This window comes from Pteropus vampyrus, unplaced genomic scaffold (genome assembly GCF_000151845.1).
Source record: "Pteropus vampyrus isolate Shadow unplaced genomic scaffold, Pvam_2.0 Scaffold1, whole genome shotgun sequence".
NCBI classification, from domain to species: domain Eukaryota; kingdom Metazoa; phylum Chordata; class Mammalia; order Chiroptera; family Pteropodidae; genus Pteropus; species Pteropus vampyrus.
In genome coordinates this window covers 14433662-14459246 of record NW_011888782.1, presented here as the reverse complement: position 1 = coordinate 14459246, position 25585 = coordinate 14433662, and the positions used below count along the sequence as shown (strand labels likewise).

Below are 25585 nucleotides of genomic sequence, written 5' to 3'. Positions count from 1 at the left end.
AGAAAACTGCTTTACATTGTTCTCAATCTGAGCATGTAAGATCTCTATTAAAACGAATCTATACACTGGTGACAGATGACAATACTAATATTACATACATGCACATGATGGTTATAGAACCTGGATGAGCCATTCCAGCTCTAGAATTTCCCATGGGTTCAAGGTTTTGGTGAAGACTTGTGACAGCCCAGTTTCTCCATCTGCTTGTTCCTGTTTCCTTCATTCCCAACTACTATTAATCCCAAGAGTACTCTCCAATAAACTTCTACCTGTAAATCTCCACCCCCAGAGTTAGTTTCCTGAGAACTTTCCTAAGACAGCATTCATAATTGAATTTGCCTAAAACTTAGAAAGTTGGAAATAATCAGACAGAGGGAGAAAAATACATTCCGCAAGGTATTCTCTGGTAATTTGTAAATAAAAGCAATATTCTTTCACATTTTTAAAGAACTTATGTGCAAGTCACAGTGAGTACAAAGCATTTTACAGATATTGATGTATTTAATGTTCACAGTCACCTTATGAGGCTGATACTGCTCCCTATTACGCCTATTTGCAGATGAAAATCTGAGTCCTAGAGAAGTGAATTAATGTACCACAGGTTACATGGCTAGTTAGTGGTGGAACAAGGTTTGGAACTCAGGGGCATGGAGCTGTAGTGAGCTTCTACCTAGAGCACAGTGCCCTAAAGAACTGAACAGACAAAGACAACACAGATTTTGCATTCTCATTTAGTGTCATGACCACCTATGGATAAACATGACTCTTCCATTATGAAGTGTTAAGTGTGGTGATTTTCTTTTCCCCTATCTTTCCTTCAGACAATGTCCAAAAAAAAAAAAAAAAAATCGTGACAAAAAAAAGATCGAAAGAAAAACTATTAGAATAACACTACCGCTATTCACTTTTCGCTTAGCGGTGACAACTGTTGCATTTAGTACTAACTAACTTTATTCACAGCGTCTTTTAGAGTACTTTAAAGAAAATGGTTTCTCTGCACACTTCAGGGATTACAAAAATAAGGTAAAAAGACCAGGCCATTTTCAGAGTTATGCTACAGGGATGATTCTAGAGTACAAAGACTGTTTTCATTAAAAATTTGTGTCTTTTCTTTTTCCTTTTTTTTTTAATGAATGCCCCTGAATATGGATACCTAGTCAGAAGGGATGAATATAGCAATTTAGATCTTACAGCAAACCTCTTGAGATTTTGGAATAATTACTCAGCTTTCAAAAAGGGCCGGAATGTGAAACATTCAGATAACAGTCTCAAGTACAGAAATACACTTTTTTCATGATGTTCTGATCAGACTTGTCCACCAACCCTAGCAAGAGTAAATATTCCTTTTACTCTCTAAAGCCATGGTGTGCTGTTTCAAGAGTTTCATTTTCAATTCTGATATTCAAAATTCCATTGATTAGCTCCTGAAATGTATTCACACCTAAAATCTGGAATCCAAGTCTAGAAGCTAATTTGACCTGTAGTGTTTCATTTTTTTTTAAAGCATTTATGGGCTTGAGTTGTTTGTTTGTTTATTTATTTATTTATTTATTTATTTATTTATTTATTTATTTATTTATTGAGGGGGTGTTGGGGATATTGCAGATATATCTCATTAAAGCAAACTAATTTTCTGGTCAGTGGGTACTCAGTCCACAACAGTGAATGGAACCTAAAGCTTTCTGCCTTTCTTTTCCAGAAGCAAGAGACTATTTTTACAGTGACATGTACATCTTTGCCATCTAATTTTATTTGTTATATATCTTTATCCTCTCGCCAATTTTATCTATAATTCACAACCCTCTTTCTGCCAAGTTTTTCCAATCATCTTCATAGGATATCATGTGTCAATCTAAAATTAAATCTTCTTTTTAATAAGATAAAAATAGAGAAGACAGACAAATCTTGAGAGATCTACATTCCAATTGAACTGTAATCAGCAGGATCATGTCAATTTCATCCTTGTGCTCCAGCTTTCCTACTTCTGTGGCAATGTTTATGCTGTTTTATCCATGAAGTGCCCTTTTATTTTCTCTCTACCTCCCCACCAATGCTCAGTTTAGATTTTTCTCTACAACGTGACACTTCCAGGTAGAAGACAGTGCTCATCACTTTAAATGTCCATAGTATTTCCAGACTTCTCTATTGCTAGGTAATCACTGTCTTCTCTTTACTGATGCACAAGTATTACAAGGCAACTGTAACAGAGACCTCACTGATCTGGTCACCCATTATCCATGAGCTGCCCTTAAGCCCAGTCTCCATTGCAGAAAAAGTAATGCCACGTGACCAGCTCTGGCTAGCAGACTGTGAGTAGAAGTGAGGTGTGTTGCTTCCAGGACAAATGAAAGAAGAGTGCCAGTGATACACTTCATTTATTTTTTCTCCTGGCTCCTGTCACCTTGGAAGACACTTGCTGAAATATATAAGGTTGTCAGATAAAATACAAGACTCTCATTTAAACTTTAATTTCAGATAAATGGTGAACTTTTCAATATAAGCATGTCCCTAAATTTGCATGGGATATGCTTATATTAAAATTTATTATAACACAAAATTATTATGCTATTATACTATAATATCATCTACTATATACTAGTAGTATACTGTAATACTATATAAAATGCTGTAGACTATATGCTAAATTATTATACAATTACATTATTTATATATGAACAAAGAATATTATTATTACACTACTTTCTTTCAAAAATACCAAACTTCAGATTAAAAACAAATAGTGTAACTATGTGCCAAATATCACATGGGACATATCTATACAAAAAAAAAAATCTACTTAAAATTCAAAATCACATTCTGTATTTTATTTGCTTAATCTGGCAACCCTATGAAAGAGAACACTGGAAAGTGGAGGAACTTTCAATCAATGATTAATAGATAGAAGAAAGTGTCTTCTGTTCTGTACCAGGCCATATTGGTGAGAAATAAATATTCCCTAAGTCTAGTTTTACTGAGGTTAAGAGGTTTAAATGTTGCTGCTACAAATCCTATTCTATCTTGACCAATAGAGCATCAATGAAGCATAAATTTGGAAAAGGAGATAAGAGGAGATATTTAGAATTTTAACTGGTAGGGTAGATGTTTTGATTTTATTGTGAAGCAATGGGAGGCAATGAATGTTTAGGGGACAGACTGACAGCACCAGAACTAACTGATTTTATTTTATGTTTGGTTACTATATTTGTATGTGTGTGCCAATAAATAAGATAGAGCAAAGACAAGCACAGAATAAGCAATAGGACAGGAGAGCAGGATATAATTGCGCGCTCTCTCTCTCTCTCTCTCTCTCTCTCTCTCTCTTTCTGTCAGAGAACTTGGTTGTTGGGTCATGTAAAGCTAGAAACAAGATTTTACCACTAGAGATCCTAGAATCGTATATTAGATTATTTTTTTCTTCTGTAGTTTAGGATAGCTGCCAGGCTTGTTAAGCATTTCATACATTCCTGCTAACTTGAAATGTTTTATCCTGGTTAATATTTGTAAAGATAAATCCAATGGAATTTATTTTCTTTGATTTTTCTCTAAACCCAAGGCAACCAGGAATATAAGACTAAAATAGTCTTTTGCCCTAGTTCACCTTTTTCTGCAAATCAGTGGATAATATATTCTTTATCCCTAAATATTGTGCTTGCCACCAAACAAATTCCAGATGTAACTGAGAGCCACCAAGAAGGTAAAAATATTGGCAGCAGGAAAGGGAGGACCAGAAAAAAATGAGGAAAACATAAAAGGAAAGAAAGAAAACATGAGTAAGCCATACAGAGTACACATTATAGAGGAGAGAGTAGACAGAATTATGGCGGGGCGGCGGGGGGGGACAGAAAAGAATCAGGATAAAAAGAGAATTTTGTTCCATGTATATACATCTTTGTTTTCCTAATCATCCAATTGGCAATTTGTGATTCAATAGAAAAGACTTGCTGAAATATGAAATGATCCCACTCTCTTTCAGCAGCTTTTACATTTAAGAGTTAGGTTTGCTATAAAAAATAGCAGCTGGGGAATGCAGTTAGCATTAATATGATGGCTAGGTGGAGGGCATGGGGAGGGAATGAATAATTGTGGGGATCATTTTATGGACTATATAGATGTCTAACTGATGTGCTGTATATACTTGAAACTCATTTAAATAAATAATTTTTAAAAAATAATAACATCTATTAGCCAAGATTCTTCATTTCCACAAATGTTTTATATCCTAGAGCTTCGCTGCTATCTTTTCTGTGCTCTTGTTGTTAGAAACATTGTGTAAAGAACTTGTTTGTTAAACTGAAAAGTGTTCTTCCTCTTTGAGGAGTGGTTACAGAATGGAGAGTTAGATGCTGAGGATGGGGGAGAGGTTATCTGCACTGGGTGACTGGTAGCTTGAATATTAGAAGGCTACTTTATTAGGCTACTTATATATTAGGAAGCTGACATATGACATTTGACAGTGAGTTTATAGAAGCCTGTTTGGCCTTCTGGTTTGATCCACTTTTTCTTTTTCTTATAAAGCTTCAAAGAACTTTATTGAAAAAAAACAAAAAAACATTCATCTCCTTCATTAAATTTTTATAAATGGATTTCTTTCTTAAGAAAATTTCAATCCACAAACAAGCTTATCTGGCAACCATGAATATAGTGGGACCTAACTTGATTCCTAGCAGATCTACATAAACTGCTCTCTGAAAGAGCTTAGCCTCAAAGAAATAACAAGTGGTTTCTTGAAAATATCTAACAGTTTTTTTTTTGTTTTTGACTTGGTTATTTTATGTCTTGAAAATATAGCCAGTGAAATGTCTGAATTAAAATAATACCTCAGCAATTATGAAAAATGTACATGTATATATAATACCTATTAAGGTTTGGACAATTCTATACTGTCCTCTTACTTTTTTTAATAATAGAATTTATAATAATGAGGGATGGTTTTATTGTCCAATTGCTGTTGCAAGTGATTGATGGAAGTGTAATGATAGATCAACTGGTCAGGATCTTGATGAAAATAAGAAGCGAATTATTATCTACATTTTATTGATCGACATTGTGATGAAAATTGTTACCCACAATAATTGACTGACTTTCTGATTGGCATTTATAATAAAGAAGGGCTACTTCTGTGCAAAATTTAAAGTGGGTGCAACACTAATACAAATAAAATTTCAAGTGATGACATCTAAATAAAGTACAATTTACTGTTATTTGAAGATATTTTCTGAGATTTATATAGGCAATGACTTCAGAAATTATGAACATGCTGTCATCAATTATCTCTGATTCAGGTAGGAAAGAGGTGACAAAGTCTCCTATTCTACCACACCTTCAGTTCTATTGTGGAAAGAGGCTACTCAAGACAAAGAAACATGCATTTCCTGTTACCTAAGCAAAGCATTACCTGCATCTCAGCCCGATGCAACTCTGGATTAGCAAAATAACATCCACGCAGAAGGCATTACTGTTGTGCTACTAGCCCAGACATATAATTATAGTTTTTAGTTTGTTAAAATTTTAGTTTAGATGGTTGAAAACCACTTTTTTCTTCCTGACCTGGAATAATATTTCAATTTCTTTTAAGGTAAGCAAATCAGGGTGTTTGCTTGTTTATTTGTTTCAGATATACATGAGAACTTATAAAAGATGTACTGTTTTATATACTACCTCTTTACCATTTTTTATGCACACTTATCTCATAAATTAGTATGAGATGGCCTTGGGGGCTACATAGCAAGTGTGGTGAGTCAATAGAGTGAAATTATTAGATCTCGATCTACCTGGGTTCAGATCCTAACTCCATATACTAGAAGTATATAATTTGGCTAAGTACTTCACCTCTCTGTGCCTCACTCATTCTCTTCTTCTATAAAATAAATAATAAAAAATAATAAGAATACTTACCTTCTAGGGTTGTTATGAGATTAAATGAGCTAATACATACACACATATATATATATATATATATATATATATATATATGCCCCCAAAGAGTGTTAACAGCATACTAAGCACTACATAAGCTTTTTAAAAAAGTTGTTATAGTTTTTTTTTAATTTTTTTAAATTTTTTGTCTGTGTGTTTTCTTCTGGTAGAATTTGTTGCTAACCATTGTTGCTAACTAAAATGTTCCTGAGGAAACAAGACCAGGGCAGACTTAAAAAAGAGTTCATGCTGGTTTCATTTTGTAGTTTAAATAGAAAAATTGGGGAGGGCCATAGATCCGGGGATTCGGACAGCCTTTCAAGCTTTCTCTATATTCCCGAAGCACCCAACGAATAATCTATTTTACAGTGTTGGATAATAAACTTGTGAAATGCATCCTTCTTTGAGAAAGACCAAAGAATGTCTCGATTGACTGAGACCATATGGTTTAAAGAGGTAAGAAGACTTTTTGTTGTCATTTCAGACAAGCTGAGAAGAGCCTAAATTATAATGTTAAATGCAGCAAGCTTCTCCTTTATAAGAGAGTTTGCATGGTGATGGATCTCTTCAAATCAAAGCTGAAGTGCCTCCGTTTATGAGGCACTAAGAGTTTGAATCCCCTCCGTAAAACTAAATTAACAGCATTGGGAGTATTTATAGGAATATACAATATTTTAATATCTTATTGAAAGTATCTGCTCCATCATAATTGAACAATCTTTCTAGTATTATAAATTTTTTTTTACAAATTGAAATACCTTTGCTGTTTTTTCTATTGGTTATGAAAGCAATATACTACATACAAAAATATCATAAAGTAGAATATTAAGGAAATGAAATTACTTCTAGGTTCATAATCTAGAGATAATCATCAAATCCAGAATCATAGTCTACTTAATCTTTTATAGCTCCTTTTGTTTCCAATTAACAAGGTGTTGTGGATATCATACCATGTCAGCACACACAGACACACGGTATTTTATTGGATATGTAGTATCTCGTATAATAAACTATAATGCACATATAATTTATTTCTTATTTAAAAGGCTTTTGTTTGTTACCCCTTTGCTGCAATGATAAAAAATGTTACGATAAGTGTCCTTGTAGATACATCTTTTATAGATGAGGCCAAATATTCTCTTAGTATAAATTACTAGATGAGATAGCAGTGTCAAAGGCCAGGCACTTTTATAAAGTCTTCTGACATGGCCTCAAGCTTGCCCACCCAAAAGGTTGCACCAGTTGATACACCTTCACCAGCACGTATAATTAGTGGTTAGAAAACTAGAGCCATGGGCCAAATCCTATCTATTCCTGTTTCTATAAATTAAATTTTATTGGACCTATAGCCACACCCATCGGTATGAACCACAAAACTAGAATATTTACTATCTGGCCCTTTATAGAAAATGTATGCCAACTACTGATAATTGATCATTGTCTTGTCATGATGGGCTATTATCAAATACACACACACAGACACACCCATGTTTGCGTACCTCACACATAATATTCATCTCACATTTTTCCTAAAAATATTCTCTTCAGCAGGATTTCTTTCTAGTAATTGAAGAGCACTGTACAAATCTTGTACAAAATTATGAAAACTTAACCTAACCTCTGTTTTGCAGGCAGACAACTGACATTCAGAGAGAATGACTAAGGTATGTAATGTCTTATAATCAATCATTGCTGTAATCGGCAATGGACTCTCAACTTAGCAATCTTTCTGCTATACCCAAATGTTTCTAAGAAAAAGATTTTCTGAAATAAAAACTATTCAAGGGAGTTTTTTGCTGGATAGCTTATCTGTGGAAAAAAAAAAACTCATATTTTTAAGGTTTCTCAAGAGAGCATGGATCAGCTAGATTTCATTATTAGTAAAAGAAAATTTAAAAATTTTAAATGAATTAATAAATGCCTTCTAAGATCTTACTGTTCCCCTACTTTCCTCGATTTTCCTTTCTCTACACTATGTAGATCATTCTTTATGTGATATTAAGCTCTGGAAAAAATAATACTGAAATAGTGATCTTTAACTGCCTGTCTTTTATAAGGTTACAGTGTTAAACAGTATTTCATTGATTTTCTCCTCCTCTTTGGTAAACTGTTAGGGCAGAAATGGTAACTTGGCTGATAATTCTCTTAGTATTATAAAGACTAATATTACTTTTAAAAACATTCACTTTTTCCATACTGATCATCAGATAAACTATTAAATATCAGTTTATTTATATTTAATAATTTATATCTTATAATAAAAGTTATTTGATAATCTTCCAGTTCCTTTATTTTCCCAATAATTACACCTCACTTATCCCAATAATTTTTCATATTTTCTATTTTAAAAGAGCATTGCTACTATTCCAGAAAATAGAGGAATCTGAAAAAATGTTGCATACTGTATCTTACAGTTTCCTTAAAAATCAGATTACAGAACACATCTTAAGTAATGTGTTGCAACATTTCCCATGACAATTCAGAAAATGTCCTAAGTGATTTTAGATCCCTTTATTTATTTGGTATTCAGCAAATATAAATAGTCTTATTCTATGTGATTTTTTTTTTTAAAGCTCATTGTTCCAAAAGATAAACTGAACTGTTCAAGGATTGTGGTTTTGTTAGCACCTCTTTTTTTTTTTTTTTTGCTTCATATTTTTCTGGTTTTGCTTCAAATTGAGTTCAGAAAATGTAAACCTTTGCCCAGAACGTACAGCAGGACTTGGGTTTATCTTTTGATAGTAACATTAACCTCTAATCTAGACCTTAACAGACATATCTTTCAGAGAGCAAAGAAAAATGTGGCTTTCAAGCTGTTTATTCCTCTCCCCACATGTGGCAGTCTCTCTCTTCTGCCCACATCCAAGAAACTCCTTCTTATTCAAAGAGAGGACACTGTCCAGAGAATTCTTTCACACAGTGAACAAACTGATGCTTTATCGTTTCTCTTAAATTGAAATCATTTAAAAATACTTTTATTGCTTCTGAAAATTCTTATGAGCTATTAAAATTTTACATTTACCAAGGATGGTGAACAGTATCTCATAGATTACTTAAAAGATTCTCTAATATTTTCACAAAAGGCAAGAAAGAAAGCTGGTCTTTGACGTAAATGCCCCTGGGGGATGGTAAAATAAGAGGAAGGACGAATTATTCAAACTTTACAACTGTCAGCCAACCCAGGACTGGTTCCACACTTATTAGAGGGAACAGAGCAGTCAACAGGGAGAAAACTGTCACCTCTCTTGCCATTTAAAAATTGGGAATGCTAATTCTTGATTTTCGGCAAAGAATACCAACCTATTTGTCAGAATAAGTGACAGGCATTTGGGTACATGAGGCTGCACTTCTGGGAAGAAAGCTGGGCTTGGAACACATTTTGGGGGGGGGGAGTTTTTCACATATAGATGGTACATAAAGCCCTATTTTATATTTATCTGATGCTTAATACTGTGAAATTTAGGCCCACCCCCCCAAAAGCAGGGACAGGTGACATGGAGGGTCGACTTGGCTACACATATTCATTTCCCTGGGAGCCACACAATGGCTATGGCTTTCTGTCTATTTCTCAGCTCCATTCTCTGAAATCATGTGCAAGTACAGGCAACTGAGTGAAAATTACTTGCTAGCATTTGCATGAGAATAATAATGCAATTTGGCAGAGTAGGAAAACACTTCTAAGAAATTTCTAAAATTGTGAAAAAATTGATCCCTATGTCAAATGGAGATGAGCCCAAGAATGCATCTCTACTCCTGAAAGAAATATGGGAATAGAGTGAAGTTCTCTGATTGCAGGCATCAACCCAGACACATGGCCATGCGTCAGTGGCATCACTCATACTAGCTAACAGAGGCAAGTTTCCTCATCTGTAAAGTGGAGATTATAACTTTACCAGTGCTGGAGAGTCATTATGGAGCTGGACTGAGTATGTAAAGCCTTGATCTCAGAGTACAGCACAGATTAAGAGCACAGTAAACATTAGTAGAACTGGTAGATGCATTCTAGAACTATTAAATATGTTATAAACACAACAGAAAGATTAGGTGGAATTACTCATTGTTAATGAACAAATGTTGTACAGAATTCAGTTTTATATAGTTGAGTCAAATGAAAAGAAGTAAATTAACTGCCTAATGAAAATTTCAATAAAGGTGACGAAGAACCAAATTAGAGAAAGAGGAAATTCTGTAGTCACATATATCAGAGAAAGTATAAGAGCTCTGTTCTCATTTCCTGTGTCATGTGGGAAAGACAGCGACTTATTCCTGTCTGAGGTCACTTTGGCTTTAAGGAATAGATAGGAAATGAAAATACCCGCTTTACAGTGTACTGAGAAGTATAACCTATGGACAAAGAAAGCTGTAAGTGTGATTTAGTTGAAATAAAAACTAACTCTTAAAGACATTTAATAATTAATTTAAAACACTTTAGAGGTTGTTTTAGAATGTCTTTCACTTTTACTGTGAATGAAACACAAAGAAAAAGGTCAGACTATTATCAAGAGTCATCTAGGTGACATATACAGGAGAATGTTTGAATGATTTGTGTTGCTAAATCTTGGCTAAAACCTAAGAAGAAGAAAGATATATATATATCCTCTCTTTAAGGAATAAACAGTTACCTCTTGTGAATAATTGCAAAGTAAACTTGGGAAAAGAGCTGTGGCTCTCTACTAGTGAATAAATCTGAGCATTCAAGTATTCGAGAATTTTAATGACTTTAAACTTTGTGCATGTAAGGCACTCCCCATGTCTTACCAGTCTTCAGTAATTCTTGGAGAAAACAGAATAAGGTTTCAGCTTTTCAGAACACAGTGAAAACTATCGATTAAGTCAAAAGGAGCTCCAAGAAACTAAAGACAAGGTACAGAGTTCATGTATAAAAACCCAAGTGCTTGAAACCTAAATGACTAGATTCTATTTATTTGTATTTCACTCACAGGTAAAAATGGGCTTGGTTATCTGATTTTCAAATCCTAAGTACATTGTATGTAATAAATTAGAAGGGGCTAAAGTGGCTACAGGGCTGGTAAAAGGAAGAGTGAGACTCACAGATTGCAAATGCACAGGAAACTGGGTCTCTCGTGTGGAACAAACATTACAAGGTCCACAAACTGCCCTAGAGTTCGCATCATATTAAAATAGAGTAAAGTCTAAATAACCCTAAATTACTAAAAGAGTTTAATTTAATTTGGTAGAACCACCTTGAAAAAGCAAGAAAAGGTACAATCTCATATGTGAAAGATTTTCATTATGAATATTCACCTTTATTTTTTGAAACAATATGTATGTTTTGTTTCCAAAAGGGTAGATCCTCAGCTTTGGAAACTCACATCATAACTCATTTCCTACAAATCCTAAATAACTTTGGTGTTGGCTGACAAATGGAACTACCTGAGTCAGAAGCCCAGACTTTATAATTTTCGTGATTATTTTCATTCATTTGTACATCATATTCCTCTATCACGCAAGTTAAAATTAGTGACCAGTGGGAAAGTAATCATAAAAAGTGAGAAAAATATTTTTTTTCATCTTTAGCATCAATGTTTGAGACAGTACTGTAATAATCTCAGATGTTTTAGATATATTTTCTAATGTAATCTCAATAATCATGAAATTTAACATCCTTTTATAGATTAAAAAAAAAACCCTGAAGGTCGCGGAAGTCACAGAAAAAACCTGAAGGTCACGGAAGTCACAGAACTTGACCAAGGACACACAGCTGGATATAAATCCAGGCTGCCTGGACACTGTGTTGCTGCCCAGATGCATGTGCCTTACTGACCACAAGGATGAAGTTGATCAAAGTGAGCCAACTGCTGCTTATTATCTTTTCTTTATAATCGGATGACCTTTATAAAAATAATACTGAAAAAATCCAAAGCCTGTTATTTTGAAACATAAATGCACTCATAGTACTGTTTTTAAACACCAGACAAATTCAAACTCACTGGCTTCCAAGCAACTCTAACTTAAATAAATTAAGAACATTTCTTGTAGAATTTTCTGCCAGGAAAAACTTTGGTCTCTCTTGAGGAACTTCCTTAGTTATAATAAGGATAACAATGTTCCTTATTTGTATCTCTTTTTTTTTGGGGGGGGGGGTTACCAGGAAGTTTAGTACTCAATAACAGTATATATTTCCTTCCACTTCCTGTCAATGTTCTGGTTTTCTATTTCTAGTTAGAGTTCACCATATTCATTGCAAAGCATATGCTTTTGTAAGTCACCTACAGTCTTTTTGAGAAATCTAGGGCGCATAAACTGTAAGAGGCCAACCCATTTATAAATGTGTTTATGTGTATGATCGTAACATAAATCTCTAGTGTTTTATTGACTTTTTTGTGTATACACATTTATTTTTAGTCATGTTCCTCAAGTGAAACTCAATGTAAATCTGTAGTGCTTTTCTATGATATGTGATAAACTGCCCATGAATGTGAACCACACATTACATTTAGGGCCAAGCTTATACAGTGAGTGAACATGATGGGTACAGTCTACTTTTCTAAGAATAGAATTATCTGCCCCGATGTCCAAACTTTGTAAAAACTTGGATACATACAGACATATAAACCAAAAAGAAGGCTTGAAACACTTGTTAGTGCCATATATTCATACTCAGTCATGATTCATGATGTGAAGATGAAATGGAAAAGATTCAACCTCATCAGAGGTTGAATTTGTTTTTATGAGAGCTACTGAGTGGTCTTTGTGAAGATGGCACAGAAGTTTCTTGAAATAACTTTCATTCAAGCAATTTAGTTTAAGGTATTTTGGTAACTTCTTAGTAGTTCAGAGTATTTACTTGCTTTTACTGACCTCAAATCGCTGTTGCCAAGGGGGCAGACTTGGACTCCTGAATGTTCTTCTATTAAAATGCTTCTTATTTCCAAGTAAAATAAATTAGTATTTCACCTAGTAAAAGACTTTGGGGCCAAAGTTAGGGCCCTGACAGACCATTCAAATTCCACTTAAACTAATGAAAACATAACCATGGTCCATTTTGCCAACACAAATATATTTTCAAATTGGAAAAAAAGGGGACATTATTTGCAAAGGTTATCAGGGTAGTGATTCAGTGATGAATAATCTAGAAACTTCATCTTTGTACTAGAAAAAATCTTTTAGTAACTGTCCCCATATGTCAGTTTTATCTTTCTTAACTCTCTTCCCATTCTCCCTCAGCAAAAAATCTAGAAACACATTATTTAAATCAATACAATAATTGATTCAAATTTGGAGGGGGAATAAATTTAGAAATTTGAGAAAGCCATCAGTCCTTGTGTTTCCAAGAAAGGTAACACCTATTATAGCAAGTATGAATATGAATTATTATTTTTTTCTTGCCTTGTAATAGTGTTATAGACTGCCTGTTTGGGTCCCCCCACAAATTCATATGTTAAAGACCTAATCCCCAATGGGATGGTACTAGGAAGGAGGGGCCTTCTGAAGCTACTTAAGTCTAGAGGAGGTCATGAGAATAGAGCTCCAATGGTGAGGATTAGTGTTCTTATAAGAAGAAAAAGAGACTAGAGCTAGCTCTCTTCCACATGTAAAGACACAATCAGAAGACAGTTACCTGCAAGCCAGAAAGAGGGTTCTCACGAGACACCAAATCTGCCAGTACCCTGATCTTGGACATCCCAACTTCCACAAGTATAAGAAATAAATGTTTGTTGTTTAAGCCATCTAGTCCATAGTATTTTTGTTATAGCAGTCTGAAATGGCAAAGACAATTACTCTCTCAAGAACCTGAAAGTTTTGAAAGTAGTAGTACACTATCTTTAAAGTCATTTCAAATTGCATCTCTGAGGCACACTGACCAACACCTTTCAACCAGCCCAAATCCTCATGTTTCTAGTTATCACCTGCATTCAGGAAGAAACTGCTTTTGTCATCCTAAGTGGCAAGAGATACAGGCACAGAATGTGACAATTCATTTTCTCTCTCTTTCTATTTACAATTTAGTGTGGCATCACAGTGAAATAATTAATTGACCTACCCAGTGAACAAATAAATCATACACTCAATATACTGTTTAAAATTTGCAGCTCATTTCTGCAGCTCTGCTGTGCAGCACAGCTAACGTATGAGGTCGGTAAGTTCTTCTGACATGTATCCAAGTCTTCCTAAGCCCTTGCAAGGTTATGGTGGTAAAATATGACAGAGATCAAGGCACAGTTAAGATAGCATATGTTCCAAATTAGTAACTATCAGAACAGAACGCATAACCACAACAGAACCGATGCAACACATGGTCAAACCATGAGGAAGGGAGAGAGAAGCAATCTTAATAATTATTCAGCAATCCTAGAAACAATTATTTTATTTTTATTTTTGCCAGTCTGAAAAAAGTAAAATGTGCTGATTTAGCATATTAGAAATTCTAGCATCACTCTGTTACTGAAAAACAAACACACACATACAAAACTTTTTCCCTTAAATGCCAAGCTTCTAGTTTCTAAGACTACCGTAAATAACTGCTTGGCTCTTACCATGTAATGTGTAGGGCACACATGTCTGCCAAGAGACTTTTGGCATTGCCTTTCATAGATGTTCTCTATTTGAGAAAGTAACACAAATCAGAAAGAAATCTGAGACTACCTACTCTCCTAACCTTCAAGATGTTTAGAGGTCATTTCTGAGCAGGACTATTTATGTCTAGCCAATTCTATGAAGATTCAAAGCTTCAGATGAGAATTAGAGAGAAATAAACTTAGTACATTTTAGAGACTATTAGAACAACTATTTGTTGCTTATTCTCAAACGTATGTAATCAAATGTTGCTGACACCTCAAACCAATAGACTACATATAGACTAGAAGTAGATCACTTCACTAGAAAGAGGGAAATAATGCTAATAGAATCTTTGCTTGAATTTTAAATCAGTCCAAAACCACTGTACTGAATACTTCTTGATCAGTTGCAATTCTATTACTGTTTATAGCAACTAAAAGACAGCAATGACATCAACCTTTGATCTCATACTTAAATACCTTATTAGACAGACATACTTTATGGGTCTCACACATTCTTCATGACTAGAGTGTCAAGGGAAATTTGTGGAAGGAACTTGGATGTACCCTAGGTTTTGCCAAATTCTAGCTCTGCGGACTCCAGATTTGAAGTTATCTCAAATCTTCAGACATCTCAGGAGGGTGGGGAAAGTTAAGCAGGAGAATTGCACATGCAAAGTGCAAAATAAACTTACTAGATATGGCAATTTGCTCCTGTTTGACCATAGTTAAAGAATTTTAATAGTAGCTTGTAGTGAAAAACTTAATGGAAGGGATCTTATAATTCAGCAAATGAGATTACGGAATGATTCATTTATAATCTCACACAAATTGTCAAGATTAAAACAGATCACTAAGTGATATTTGTAAAATCTTTATATCTTTATCATGACATAGTCATCACCATCTCTAACACATGGATATCTTTGCTAAGTAAAGAGAATGGTTTTTATTGTTTCAATTCAGAATTGCTCTGAAAACCCCTAAGGAAAGTTAGCAAAATCATATGAACCCTTGTCTACAATGGAATGTCCTTAATAGAGAACCACTAGATAAATGCTCTTGTGTGCTGTATGCTAAATTGCTTCATTATTTGCAGTCATTTTCATTCATAGAAATAAAATACACCTTTGATATTTAGTTTGGCAGTTTGCATAACAGCAGCTGCCAACATATATCATAATGTTGAGTGCATTTTTATTTTCTCAATTTGTGCTGGGGTTCCTTTTCTTCAAATACTTCCATTAAATCAATAATCATTCTCATCAAAAATACTTTTAATTAATTAATATGTGTTACAGTTATAATTCTTCACCAAGTTTGCACGATAACATACGATATGAGTAGATAATATGTCTGCTGTGCTGCTGAAAGCTGAGGAATCATACTTGAAGGTTGTTGGACAATCAAAGCTTCTTTAAAGTATAATTAATTTGTCACCATTTCAAAGATTTGAAATAAACTCTTCTAAATTTCCACTACTAACTATCTTCATGATCCAAGAGGTTAAACTAACTCCGATATAATCTATACATCTGAAATTGACCATCTCAGATCTCTTAATGCTAATTTAAGGTGTAGAGAATCTAGAAATAATTTTCTCACATTATCAGAAAATTTTCTGATAGGTGGATTATCTCACACCTATGACATGTCTATAAGGAAGACATTTTTATTGTCTTTCCCTATTACAGAGTATAAATTTGTATGCAATTACAAAATGAGGTATTTCTTAAAAGAATGAGGTAAGCTTGTGTCCTTGTTTTACTCAACCAAAACAAATGTAAGCGGAAAGCCACTTCTTAGTTTCTGTGGCACCGGTATATACCCAGCTTTTTTTTTCTGTCGACTGAAACTTGAGATTTCTTTTTCAAGAATAACTGATTGAGTTTCAAAATAGAACATGTATGGTGGTAAAGTCTTGCTCAGGATGTTGCTGGAACATGACCTTTGTCCCCAGACTAATGAGAAGAAAGAAAATTACGTCTTTTGGAAACATTTGCTTCATCTACAGGTGGCAGGTAACACCATGGGAGGATGAGACATAATATAGTAGGACAAATAAGCAACTAAATTCATGAACTTCTAAGGACATCAGCCAGTTCTCTTTTCTTAATTTTAGCCAAGAGTTTAATTATTCTTGCATCTACATTTCCATCAACAAAATAAACATGAAAATATGACACATTTAGGAGTGACTTAAAGAATGACCCATAATTTTGATCAAGAAACTTGGTAAATACTCACTTGGCTTTTTATCATAGGGAATTTAATGCTTGGCAGAACAAATAGATTAGAAACACATTTTCTTAATCTCTATAGCAAAGACTGAGTAGAAGCATAAACTCTAAGGGCATATTTAATAGATAATAGTAGTTAAAAATAACAGCTTTAAAATGAAACCGGTTTGAGGATATCTAATCTAACCATATGGACCTAAATGCTTCTGGCTTATGATGACTTCATGATTAATTGGCATGAAACATAACCATTCGAAAATTCAAAATAAGAAAAAGACACCTGAAGAGGAAAGTAATTATTAGAAGCCTTTGAGGTAGTAATTTTAAAAATAAAATCTAAATAGAAAGCTTAAAAATAAGAAAGTAAACTTGTATAGGCTATCTAGTGGCTTAATTCATACAAAATAGTTTTTGGAGCCATGCTTCCTGGATTTTGGTCACTACACAAGGTGAAGACTAGAAGGACATACACATACATGTTCTTTATTGCTTCCTGTTAGATATTTTGATGTGCTTTGCACTATCAATTATTTTTATTTCTTAGAGAATCAGGTATCACACTTATATCTTAAGAGCTTGGGAATTTTTCTCAGTCAAAATTTTATGAAGGGCTGTAGTCTTTCTTTCTGCCATCTTGGAGTCTGCGGAGGCCTGCTGAGAACAGGACTTATAAAACAACAAATATTTCTAGAAGGCTGTGGTCCAAGGCCATTTTTGCTAGCTATAAGCAGGGTCTCTGGAACCATAGGGAACACATTGCTTCTTAAAATCGAAGGTGTTTATGCTCAAGATGAGATTGAGTTTTATCTATGCATGAGATGTGCTTATGTGTACAAAGCGAAGAACAACACGGTGACTCCTGGTAGCAAAACGAACAAAACCAGGGTAATCTGGGGAAAGGTAACTTGTGCTCATGGAAACGGTGGCATGATCATGCCAACTTCTGAAGCAACCTTCCTGCCAAGGGCATTGGACACAGAATCCTTTATGCTTTACCCCTCACGGATTTAAACTCATTGAAAGTGAATAAAGTGGATTTGTTCTCTTCTAATAATAATAATAATAATAAGAGCTGTAGTATGTATAATAGGTCCAGGGGCCCAGTATTGGGAAGCAGGGAGTCTGGACCCCCATTCATTCAACTTCCCCAGGCTCAGAATGGCAGCTAATACGTCTCTACCAAATCCGGGTAATCCAAGTAATTCTCGTCTTAGGACATACCAACCCGAAAAGCATCATGAATAATAATAGATCCATGGAAATGTATGTATATACATGGTCTTTCAGTCTAATTCTCATCTACAAGATGAGGAAAATGAAAACCAAAAAAGTTAAACAGTACTTCTAAGTCCTCTATCTAATAGTTAAAAATGAAAGGAAGGGAAAGAATGGACATTTATTGAATACCTCCAACCTTAGTAGGCGCTATACTAATTCAGGCCTCCTAAGACTCAGAATAGCACTCTTTCTATTATTCCAAGGAACCAAGTGAATAGACTGGAGATCAAAATAGTTAGTTGACCAGGCTTTTTGAAGAATGTACAAGTAATAGAAAAAGAGGGAAAATCCTAAGAAGTTGCTACGTGACTAAATAAAGTTTACAGTGATCCCTAAGTGTAATCACAGTGAGCTAGCCAAGTGTAGTTCATACTCTAGTGGTCCAAGTTTTATTTTTGTTCCTAAAGTTTGTGTCCACATTTGATCAATGCTGAAAGAGATAGAAGATTAACATCATTTTCATTACCAGGACAACATCCTGTACAAGCATAGAATTGCATTTTCCTTGCTGCCTCAGCAAGAACACTTGAGATGCTCAAACACCAAGGGAAGGGTGCTTATTAGCAACAAAAACATTAGAAGCCACAATCAAGGACATGTGGAACATCGGGTCTCTTATTCTATAAATATCTTAGCAACAAAATTCAACTTCCAAACAGATCACAAGGTTTTCTTTTCAAATTACATTGTTTATGTCTCCGCACAAATGAAGTGGAAAATAGAACAAATGAGGAACAAAAGACATATCTGTCTGTACAAACATAAAGGTGGGGGGTATCACCATGCAGTCTGTTATTTAAATAAACTGAAATGAAAACAATCCAGGTAAAGCTCATGGTTGAAGTCTGTCTTATGAAGCATCAGAACAGAATAGTGCTTCTTAAATTTTAATGTGCATACACATCATCTAGGGATCGTGTTAAAATGCAGAATCTGATTCAGTAGATCTGATTAGGGACCATGATTCCTCACTGCTGGCAGGCCCAGGTGATACTGATGTTGCTGTTTTGCAGACCACACATTGAGGAGCAAGAGAATGGACACCATTCCCTAGGCACTGGCCATAAAATATTCAGCCTCCATTCCTCAGAGTAGTCACTGTGACATTTTCATTTTATTAAATTCTCAAAATTTAGACTTTTGAGTTTTGAAAAAAAAAAAATGACCCATTAAACTCTTGAGAATAAAGAGGGTTTGTTTCCCATCATTTAGACCAGCAAGATAATTATTCCACGATTGTGTATATAATCATTTAGATCAGATCATTAAAGAATTTTAATTGTAATTTTATTAAAAATTATTTTCTGGGTCAATTATTTTCCATGCAAATTTTACAAATTGTCTTTTTTAAAATTTATATCAAATTTTATCACCATGAATTTTCTTTTGTGGTTAGTACTTTAACATACCCAAATAGCTGGGTGAAAATTTTACAATTCTGAATTTGGTCTATGTTATTTGATTCTTCTGGAAAGTTTATGATGTGCTGTTTCAGCTGTTGTCAGAATTATTTTGTGTCAATTTCTATACAAATATTTGTTAGAAGTTTTATAAAAGACAGAGAGCTTGCATTCTCAGAAGTAATGGCCTAAAAGGGGAAAGCCACTGGATCTTGGTACCCAATAGGGTCATCTTGGATGAATTTTGAAGAAAGGAGTATTTTTTTGAGATGAAAGAACATGTTGCAAGATTGTATTGGGCATGGGAAGCTTAGCAAGAATAAGGAAATGTTTGAAGCAAATGAAATATGTTAAGGTGAAAAAAATATTTATTTGCTATCCAACAAAATATACCATCCATCCTACCTACAGTATTGGTAAGTGAAGTTAGTTTTCCATCCATCTTATAGTATATGAGTTCTTTTCAGATATTTTTCTTGTCCAATAATTACCCATCTAAATTTATGAAAAGTTAATTGAATTTTATAAACACTGCCATAGATCCCATTTACTCACGAAATTTCATAATTTAACAATGACATTATTTGTGAGTTGTGCTTCTAGTCCATAAAGTAGAAAATAAAACTTTTAATTTCTGTTCTTTGGTAAAATGTAGTTAGAGAATAAATCCTTAGACCTCACTGAAGCACCCACATGTGTAGTATCCACAATGTTTTACTAAAGTAAAACAGGAGGCCAGTCAATGTGAACAATTCAAAAATGAATCAGTGTATGCTATATTTCAAATTTAAAAAATCAAAATGTCTATGAGACATACGTATTCTCTATATAGTCCTGATTCCTTTTTATGTTCTCTTCATAAAAGAAAGTTTCTTGGATTTATATTAAATAAGGCAGTTACAAATTTGAGATGCATTTTCATGGCTTCTTGCATTTAAAAAAAAATTTGTAAACTAATAAAAAACCAGATGTGTGCAAATTAGTGGTCATCTGTTTCCTTCTTTCTTCCTACAAATTTGGCATCTCGCCATCCCTTTTCACTCACATAGTCATAACTTACATGTGTGTTATTTCTAGCAGTTATAGTCATTATTTGGAAGAGTAGATTTTGTGTAAGTTGCAGATATGGCTTCAGAATCTCAGAGCACACATACACTGGTCTAAGGAATTGCCTTAGATAATCAATACGGTCCATAAGCTCATTTTTTTTTTTTACTCTCATTGTCAATCTTAAAATATGAGTAGCAAATCAATATAAGAATCTACTTTTTATTTTCTCAGACAACATGAGAGCAAATAATTCTTCTATAACCAAAACTCTTTCCAAAGAGCAATTTTCCAAAATTTTCAGACATTTTCAGTATGGTACTGTAACATAAGCAAGGCTTTGTATCTCTAAATCAAAAAAGTGTGAGTTGGAAAAAAAATTCTGGAGTAAGCATAAAATGCTTATGAAAATAAAAAGTATAAAAAATCATGAAAATGCAATTGAAAACATCCTCGAGGTTCAGAGGTAATCTAAGTGATTGACTTCCTACCTAGTAAAGATACTTGAATAATATGTGTCACTATGGTTGGTACTAATTTTTAGGAGATATAGTACAACATATGCTACTTAAAAATAATGTGTTAAACTTCAGAAATATTTAGTATTTTTAACTGCTTGTCGTGATCTGTTTATACTTCTTTGCAATAATGATTATAAAAACAATCACCAGTGCTTAAGTGTTTGGGGGATGGAGAGAGAAGAAAAAGAAAAAGAAAACACTAAACACTTAACAGGAAGGTCATATTTGATATTTCTATGTGGAAGTTCTAGTTATAAATCAGGCAGTTTCTCTACATTGAATCACAGAAATGTCATTGATGGTTCTTTCTTTTAATGACATATGCCAATTAAGAACTAACAGTTAAAGTGATAAAATCCTAGTCCTTCTGGACAACTGATTTATGCAAAACATGAAAAATGTAGATCAGACTTTTAGCTAGAAATTATGATATTCCTCACAGATACTGATCCCCCAGTTACCTGGTTGGTGTTGATTGGGATAAGCAAAATTTCAGATCCAGATTCACTGCAAATCTCTGAGTTCAGGCCAACTGTTCCCTAATCTGCTACTTATTTACTCTTGCATGACACGACACTAGATTTGAAGAGTATTCTAAATCCTATATAGGACTTTGCTTGCCTAAATGGCATTAGACAGGTTTGTGCCAACCGCAATAACATACATCATTTAGGTGTCTGTGATACGTAAGAGGTTGATCATTTTGGCTATCACTGAACCTAAGGTACATTATCAATTGCATTTTCATGATCCTTTTATGCTTTTGATGTTCCTGAGCATTTTATGCTTATCCCAGGATTTGTTTTCGACTCAAGTTAGGAGGGTAGCTAATGGAAGTGAAAAGTCTAATTCTGCATTTTCATACTGCCGCTTTAGTATTACCTAGTATAGTTCTCCTTTAAGTAGCTACTTCTCATATTTTTTCTCCTCTACCTATTGATGACCAGGTGAATCAATGATGTCACTCACTGTATCCTTCTGGACATTGTGACCAGGTAGCCTCCAGGAGGACGCCTTTTAATATTTCAGAGTCAGCAGCAGCGGCTCTTTGTTCTATAGCTCAAAAATTCCCTGGACTTCTCTATAAACACATATGATACAATATGCTTATCAATACAACTAATGGAATATTATATATATTATACTCCATTTTACACATCACATGTAATGAGAAAACTGACAACTAGAATCCATTAGTAAAATAGTAATCATTGTTGGAAAATTGTAAACCAAACAAGGTGAAGGATGGTAGAAAATACTACTTCGCATGAAAAGAGATAAGAGGGAGGAATAAAGAGAGGAGAGACAGACAGGGGAGTATGAGAGAGAGAGGGAGAGAGGAGAAATGGGATGAGATGGGTTGGGAACATGTTAGTTACCTTCAAATAAGAGAAAGGTCACATTAGACCTAATGTTGTTTGTTAAACAGAAGAAAAAAGGTCTAAGTGTGACATTTATAAGGAGGCAAAATTTAGCTGTCCAAGTCTTGCAAAGTAACATACTTATTGTTGGAAGTATTCAAAAAAAGGCTGGAAATCCCCTCTCAAGACTGCACAGAAGATGCATTTTCAGTTATGCATCTGAGCCAGCTCATTGCATTTCACACTTTAATTTGCAAATGAAACACTGGGGGCTTGTTAAAATGCAGACTCTGACCAACAGGTTCGGGGAGGGGCCTCAGACTGAATATTTCTAATAAGCTTCCATGAGATGCCTGTGCTGCTCCCCTGTGGAACATGCTTTGAGTAGCTAGAGACAAGATGATCCTTAAGGTGCCTTCTCAGTGTAAATATTGAGCATTTCCTCAGCCGGATAGTGAAAGAAAGCAAATCACAAGTCAAGAGTTAGCTACACTGCACACTCAAATTTCATTGATAAAATAGCTAAACCACCCTGTCTTTTTAGAAGCAGAAAATAGCTGGAAAACAACACTTCAGAGATAATAGCGTAAGCACTGGGATAATGATACTAAAATACCCTCAAAGAAAATTGGCAGCAGTTCCAGATTCAGACCCAGCATAGACAACAGTGAGGAGCTTGAAACAGAATGTAACCACTAATATTGAAATTGGACCCTGCCAGCTAATAGCATGTTCACACAAGCCAGTGTTTAGGGGACAAAGATTGAAGATTGAAGAACTCGGTGAGACAAGGATCAGAATACGTTGTGTCACCGAGCCATGTGGGAGTGGAATTACAAACCCAAACACTGAGCTCCGCTCTCTTCCTTTTGACCTTTAGACTCAAGCAAACCCAAAACGGAAAGAGAATTGGCATTTTGGTTGCATCCCATGCTACTTTTAATCAGCTGCAAGATTTTGCTGCCCTTGAGAACACTGCTCCTTATTCTGTGCACACAGCTTGACCAAGGGCCAGATAAAGGGCTGTCTCTCGGTCAACAGGAAGTGAGCATGGACAAAAGGTCCAAGTTTAGGAATGCCTCTCTGGATTTCATTTTGATACAGAGCCTAGTCAAACTCAGTTCTTGAGGCGAGAGACAGAATGAAAATGAGTTCACAGGCTGACCGTGGGCTTTTCTTCAAAAAAATATTTTTTAAAGTCACAGTCCCCGCAACAGAGTCATAAACAGAAATCCAAATGGAAGAAAAGCCAGAATGCAAGAGAAGGCTATGGATTTCTGAATTAAATGTACTTACCAATCACATTCAAATATATATTAATGTTTTGCTCACTAAAAAGATTCATTCTTCAGGTACTTTCTTCTGCTCTTTGTGGTCATAAAAGGTCATTCTTAAGAATTTAAAGGGAACCACTCATATCTTCCACATGCACAGCATGTGCCTTTTAAGCATCACCGCCCTTAGGCATCCTAAGGAGAGTCTGCATTTCCTTTACCGTTGCAGGCTTTTGTGTTGTAAGGTATTGAGTTTCATTGAAAACTTTGCTAGTTTTGTAGCTAGACAGATGCAAGTTCAAATCCTATTTCTTCCACTTATTGGGTATGGCACATGAGCCTGAGTTTCCTCTTACTGAAATTGGAAATGATAAGAGTTGAAAAATAATAGGTAACAAAAAAAGGATACAAGATAAAGGCATTGATAAACTTTATCAGAATATTCATAGGGTTGTCTGTGGGCATTTGAGGAGATCATATATGTAAAACTTCTTAAGTATAGTAAGCTATTAGTGGCAGACTGAGAATAGAAAGTAGCTTCTGTAACATTATTTGCCTCATTAAAGTTAATTTTCCAGGAATCAAACTGATTCTGTTCCCAAGAATGTAGAGTCAGTTATTCTTCCCTAGGAAATGTTGGAGACATCTAAAGACGATATCTTTGGATATTCAACCCTAAGAATATGGTCTTCCAAAAAATATAACATTCATCTATGGAGTCAAAAAAGCATAGACGTGAACAGTCAGACTATGGGAGATGTGACCTTAAAACATAAAAAAGAAAGAAAATTTTGAAAAAATAAACAAACTCAAGTGTTTATACGAGTTTAAGGATCTACATGATTACTACATAATATTAACCAGGAAATCCATTTCTTTCAAATGATTATTTAATGAGCACCTGCTACCTGCAATGCCATGTAACTGATGGTCGGAGAATTAGAAAGGCAAGAATCTTGAGAGGCAGAGAGGATGGTGATACTTAGGAGAATGAACATTGGAACTGGACAGCCTGGATTTGAATCCAGGTTCTGCCACTTACTCACTATGGAGGAATTATTGTGCCTCGATTTTCCCATCTGGAAAATGAGGATAATAGTTTTGCTTACTTCACAGGGCTCTTGTGAGGATTAAAGAAGTGACAACACAAACAGTACTCACAACAGTGCTGGTGCATAAGTGCTATGAGCAGTGACTGTGTGCCTAACTCTCTTCTAACATCTGCAATGTCATAAAAGAGGAGAGGTACTAAGGAGGGGCCATGGACGTTATGAATTCAGAGAATACCTCATGTGTGCTGATCAATAATCTGTGGGCCTGTAGAACCATCCTTGGGAACTACATTTCCCAGGATCCTTAGACAAATGGATTCCAGTAGGCTTAGCCAATGGGAGGTAATGACAAAAGAATAAAGGCATGAAGAAGATGTATATTTCTTCTCCTATAGTATCTGCTCTAGGTCCCAGCTCCCACCAGACAGCCCTTCTGTGATTCTTGCTTTCACTCAATGGCCCCAACTCCTGGTAATGGTAACCTCACTTTCTCTCACCCTTGTCTAGATCTAATGTGCTAGCAGCTACCTATAATCCCATCACCTCCCTCTACCTCTCCAGACCTAGATGTGCTAGCAGCTCCCTACTGTCCTCACTCTGGGTTGCCCCTCTGGGCTGTGTTCAGCTTCTTAGCTCTTCCATCTCTAGGCAAACAACCCCTCTTTATGAATTTCCTGGAGGCATTTCTGTTTCCCTGAATGGACCCTGATTATAAAAAGCTTTAAAGCAAGCAGAGTCTTATAAAATGAGCAAGACTGGGTTAGATTAAAATGAAGATAAAGTACATTCTGAATCGACTGCATGCCCAAACCAGATGAAATAAATCACAATCTTAAACTTTCAACAAGGAAGTCAACAGTAGTTATATTTTGTTAAATACACGAGGTTGGCTGCATCAACTCTGCATATGTGAGTAGTTAACAAGTTCCAGGGCTAACCTGCCTGGATCTGAATTTTGGTTCTGTCATTTATTGATT

General features: G+C 34.8%; 1 protein-coding gene and 1 pseudogene across 16 annotated transcripts in view; one reads left to right on the top strand and one right to left on the bottom strand.

Moving 5' to 3' along the window:
• Positions 1 to 17686, top strand: part of LOC105288409 — a 22459-nt pseudogene extending 4773 nt beyond the window's left edge.
• Positions 1 to 25585, bottom strand: part of RBMS3 (RNA binding motif single stranded interacting protein 3) — a 653502-nt gene that overhangs the window by 399922 nt on the left and 227995 nt on the right. The window lies entirely within an intron of this gene.